Consider the following 6,235-nt stretch of genomic DNA (forward strand, 5'->3'; position numbering starts at 1 on the left):
TGCTTGTTATTTGTTGTGTGATGAAAACTTCAGTATTTATAATGTATCCTCGTTGTCAATGTGGGTTGATGACCTGTTGTATGTAATAAAATGATATGCCTGTGATAAACTTACTAAGTTTATGAATGGGTTTCGAGTCACTTCTCTGAGTGAGTGCTGCGACAAGGCAAAAATATATTTTCCGAATACATAATTGTACGTGCATTGCAACAGGTTATCGGATGAGGCCAATCAACAATAGTAGTACACTATTTGTACTAGCTTCACATGCTTCGCGTGTCAGGCGGGTGTTTTTACTGTAGCCATATGTTAATGTGTTCGTTGTACGTAACCAGCACCTCGAATCCTCGATACTACTAGTACTATATAGGTAGTAGGAGTAGTAGGGTGGCATGGGCCAGAACAAGCATTCACGTCCAGGAGTACGGCACACACCACCAGCATGACTTCCATCTGACACCATATTTCTTGGAGTCCATGCTAGAGCAATCTCTTCAACCTCGTCGTTTCTCTAACTCAGCCATCGCGCGGCGGGGGAGGTGGGGGTTTGCCAATAGTCTGTTTCCTCAATTGTGGTCCCACTTGTAAGGCAAACTACAACGCACGACCCCAAACGGACCTCCATTTTTCCCGGATTATGTCTGTTTGGGTAGGGCAATGGGGTCGTGTCCGGGCCATTTCTCGGATGAGGTGGCTGTGCGCCAAACGCGCGACGCATCCTGGCCGCGTACATTTTTCTTTGCAAACACATATCTTTTTTTCATCATTGATTTTTTGGTACATGGAAATACATCACCAAAATTTTGACTAGAAAAGCAAGACCAAAGAAAACAAGAACCACAAGAATACATTTTAGAAGATATCCAACTTCCATAACTGCTCCTGTAAGTTGGATTAGTGCCTTCTCGATGCATTCATTGTTGATCTGCGAAGGCTCGATATTGTGTGCTTCTTTCTTCTTTGAGTGTAAAGAAGTAGACGTTGCTTCCTCGCATCTAGTCTCATGTCTAGCCTCTATTCTATCAATAAGTGCACTAGTCTCATCTCTAGCCTCTATGCTAGCTAAAAGTGCTAGAACATCTACTAAATTGTGCTCTATCAATATATCGATGTACTCTTCTTCCCAATACCAAAACTTGCATCCATTCTACACAATAAAAATTTTAAGTTAGCACAACTAGTCTAATCCAAGAGCATAACCAAAGATTTGGTCGGGTTCTTCCTCCTTTTGATGACATGTGGGACATCCAGCATCCAGGTCGAGTGGTAGTTGAAGCCACGTGATGTGCATCTTGGGTTAAACTGTAAATAGAATCTTGCTACTCTTGAGTAACTCCAAAAGCGGCCACCGAAGATCTTTATTGGATTTGTTTTTCATCACCAGCACGTCGAGGTGAAATATGTGCAGGTTCAGTGGGTCCTCTTGCGTTTTCACTGACATGTGGGACCGCATATGAGCAAACAGACGATGGGATCCGTGCGTCTGCTGGCTGGCTGAGAAGAGAGATAGAGGAGGGCTGAGCACGGACTCTAGGAAATTTGTTCTACATAACCAGCACCTCGATATTTGCATGTGGTTGTTTCTAGAATAAAAAAAAGGAGGTACCCTACTTATGTTACTCCCACTACGCCTAGCCTAAGGTTAGGAGGTGACCTTGTGCTTGGCTCTTCGCCTCTTCCGGAAGTCGATGGTTCTACAGTAGTACTTCTGGCAATCTGACACCAAATGAACGGCTGCACGTCCACCGCTTGTAAGCAAAAGTTTCTCCTCGTGCTGCGAGCCACCGCGCACGCGTTGGCGAGGGAGAAGGTATAATCAAGCTTCTCGTCGTTCTACGAGTTGATGGGACACATCAAAGTTATTTAGTACGTACTCTCTCCAAAAAAGGGCTAACCATGTCATTGCTACGATCCCGTGCTTCGTCATTGAGTACGTGCACTATGCACGTGCCATCGAGGAGAAAAAATATCGCGTAGGTGCCATCGAAGTGCACGACTCACTTACGCACTGCTTATCTGATTATCTCCATTTTCTTGCATGACACGTGCACCTTGATGCAAGATGTCTCGCGTGTTGGAAAAAGGATGAACAAAGCTCACGTAAAAGAAAAGAGTTGAAGAACATAGATTCCCGACGACCGAGAAGGAGCGAGGAACCTCGCGGTGGAGCGTCTGCAAGGAACCTTGCGCGTTTTCCCCTGTTTTTTGCCGCCTGCCCACCTATAAACAAATAAAAGAACGTGAACTCTTTGCTAACCACTAGAAATGGTACATCATGATGCTAAGTTGAAGATGTTTTATAGTTTATATTGATAACCACGCAACAAGCCACGCATGTACAGGACGCATGCAGCCACGCATGTACACAAGCCAACACACTAACTCCATCCGATCCAACTCATGCACATACGCGCACAGCATGGAGCACACAAAGCACGCACACAACACGTGCATGCACACACACTCGGCCACACAATGCATGTGAATAACACATGCATGCGCACACACTCGGCTGCATGAAGGCGTGCGCCATCTGCGGTGATGTCCGGTTCGTCGTGCTACGGTGAAGCTCGCACACAATGGCGCCTACACATCTCTTGCAGCACCTCTTTGCCGTCGTTGCTCAACGACTAGTCGGAGACGAAGACGACCGTAGCCTCGGCCTTAGAGCTAGCACCGATGGAAAAACACGCACGCTGCACGCACACGAGCACGTACGGAGTGCCCATGACGTGGTGCGTCCCCAGTCGCCTCTACTCCTTCTGCGCACGTTGTCTATCAAGGCGGCTGCATGCCTAATGATGATGTGGGTGAGATCTTCTAGGACTCAGATGACGACGAGGAAAATTATGAGACATAAAGTGACGTACACCGTCAAGGTCCACGGTCAAGGGGGTGCTAAGTGCTAAGTTCTTAGATATGCTTAGATGAGGTTCTAAGTGCATTAAATGGCTTAGTAACTCAAGTCTTCAATGCATATGTGCTTAGTTTATTGTTGCTAAGCTTGCTTCATTTAATTAGCTATAGACTCAAAGCTGTCTTTCCATCATTTCTTCCTGCGGTCACCAAACTAGTCTCTCTCTTCTTAATTAACTTACCACATCATATTTTATGCCTACGTGGCAGGCTTAGCAGCTATACATGGTGGAGCACTGGGAGAGGCCAAGGCTGGTCATAGTGGGGAGTAACTTATACTGTAACATATTACTATGTTACTCTAAACATCTCTATAAACCATAAAGGAGGGAGTAGTAACATAGACTAGTGTCATATGCAGAATATGGGAGCACATGATCTTTCCCCATTCGGACCGATCCCAAGTTGGCTTCTCACCTTCTTGGCCCAACAAAAACCCCTCCCCCCTCCCGCGCGCGCTTCCCACCCGACGCCAGCTGAGCCCGCCGCTCCACAATGATGGCAAGTCAGGGCGACGCAACCTCTCACTACTTCCGCCATTGAAGCGGCGCGCCGACAGAGGGCACCGCCCGCTGCACGCCCGGCATTTCAGACTAACAGTGGAGAGTAACTTTAGAGCAAGTACTACAATTAGATGACATAAGCAGGCTATAAGGATTTAAATATAGTACTTGTGCTTAGTTGAAGGAGAGAGAAGATAAGCGGATTGTAAACTTGTAGCCGGTTATAGCAGGAGCCCCAACATACTATGTGAGAAAAAAGGTGGGGCCATTATTAGTGATATAGTATTTATACTAAAGGGACTAACGGACGCCTTAGTTACTCCGTTTTTTTAGACAAACCTTGGTGGGGCTATTATTGACTTGGGCATCGGGTTTGGGGGCCAAAGGCCTACTATTATACTTGGTCTTACTCGCATGACCGACCTAACATGCTCTACCCTAGCCGCCGCTGTATCATATGGTTCCGCACCGTTCTAGATCTTAGCGCTGCCACGCAATTCTTCTCCAGCCCTCCTTCCGGCATGCACTGCGAGAAGGGACAGCAGTCCTTCGAACCCCGCCTTTCGTGATCCTGTACGGGAGAGAGGCGATCAGGTTTTTGGGGAGCACACTCCTGTGACTGCTGCCAGCGACGGCTTCCTCAACGACAGCCTTCTTCCCCGACCTCGGTAACCTCTTCATCAATGACATAAGTGACAACATCAACCACAGCGGTTTTGCTCCCGCTGTACAGTATGTGATTCTGTCCTCCTGGTTTAGTCCGCATCATTACTTTGATGTTTGCAATTGTCGTCATGATCTATTTACTGCTGATTTGGATTAAATCTCATAGTAAATTGCTCATATATTCAACAATCCAATCCAAAAACCTGATTATAGGCAATTTACTCCAAGTGGTTTTGCTACGCTTTTGAAGCCGCCTACTTTTAAGGGGGTGCAATATAAAAGGTGGCGCACAAGAGCAGTATATTGGTTTCAGATCATGTACGGCTATGACGCCACTAAGGGTAAGCCTGAGGGTGATCTTAATCCTACACAGCAGGAAACTTTTCAAAACATGGATACCCTCTTCAAAGCCGCCCTGCTGATGTTCTTGACGATTCCATTATGGATTCATATATGTCATTTGACAGCGGCAACGACATGTGGGCTGCGCTTGAGGCCACGTTTGGGCCCTCGGGCGCTGGCAACGAGTTGTACATCATGGAGCAATTTTGTGACTACAAGATGACTGATGAGCGCTCTTCTGTTCAGCAGACTCACGAGATACAGTAACTCTCTAAGGAACTTGAGTACTTTAAGTGTGTGTTGCCGGACAAATTTGTTGCTGGGACCATCATTGCCAAGCTTCCACCTTCGTGTAACGATTTTGCTACTTCTCTGAAAAACAAGAAACATGAGTTTTCTGTTTTGGATCTCATTAGCACTCTTGATTTTGAGGAGAAGGCGAGAGCAAAAGACACACGTACTCGGGTCGTTGAGGGAGATTATAGTGCCCACATGGTACACGAGAAGAACTTCTAGCCCAACCAGCCCCAAAACAACAAGAACAAATCTCAGGGGAAAGGCAAGTTTGATGCAAAGAACAAGCCATCACATTCTACCAACTTCAAGAATTCTCATAATGGGAAGGGATACATACCTCAATTTTGGTAGCACCGCATAAAATTTATATGGCTGCATCTACCTGCTGTCAGCTAACCTCATGGCGCTCCAGGTATTCCTACATCCGTAACTAGGTACAATGACCACCGCAAGATGAAATTAGCTTATTCGTACATTGACTTGCTAAATGCAGTGCAGAACGATCCTATCATGTGTGGAGGAGCAAACAAGCAGTGCAGCCGAAGGTGGACATCAACCAAGGACTTATGAAATTATATATAATCTTCCTCAGGAAAGTCGGTATCCGCTTCGTCCAGATGATCGTGTTTTGTCATGCCGAGCTATTGATATGTGCTACTGTTTTGCAACACCATTTAAGTATAGCTACAGTTTTCCTATCTTTTCAGATTCAGGACAATGAATATGATTTCAAGGGAACTGCACAATATGGACTCATGTTGAGTCATCTCTATTGCCTCATGTGTTTGCTGCAAATGTGTCAGCATCAATTGCAAGATGAGGCAGCTAGCTAGATGTGGAGTTGCCAACATGCTCAAAGTGCTCGCAAACATTGAGAAGAAACAAGCATGCCCAGGAAATTAATGAGTGCACAGGGAGGCCCTTTGCTCAGAGAAGCATCGACCGATTTTCTTTATTTCCACACCTTCTCACAGCTTTGTATTGGTTATAGTATGGTGAATCATTGAGATGCATAAACATGTTGAACTTTTGTTCTTCTGAATGTTAGTATGCATACCGTATCTTCTGAAGCTTAGTTTAATGTGAGTGTATGCATCCAGTACCGCATCCTCTAATTTGGTGGATGCACAAAAAGAAAATAAATCTCCTTAATTTACTCCATAACCACCCTATTAAATAGGCCTAGTAACATACCAGGCGCATGCAGTGGCCGGGGGGCACATGCATCCTGCATGCATGGCCAGTAAGTCAAGTCCATGCGCTAGCTCCAATGCAGCAACACAAAAGAGAAGAGCGGTTCTTGGGAAAAAGCGAGTAGTTAGTGCAGCGGGCCTTATAAACACGAACAACTCGCTCTCCCGCTTCTGTCTCCCCCCCCCCCAATTCCCCCCGTTCCCCAATCTTCCTCACTCATCCAGAAAACCCCCGCTCACCTTCTTCCTCACTCATACAGAAAACGTCTGCTCCTCTTCTTCCACTCCTACAGAAATCCCCAGCCCTCCTTCTTCCCC

Source organism: Triticum dicoccoides, chromosome 5B, assembly GCF_002162155.2.
Source record: "Triticum dicoccoides isolate Atlit2015 ecotype Zavitan chromosome 5B, WEW_v2.0, whole genome shotgun sequence".
NCBI classification, from domain to species: domain Eukaryota; kingdom Viridiplantae; phylum Streptophyta; class Magnoliopsida; order Poales; family Poaceae; genus Triticum; species Triticum dicoccoides.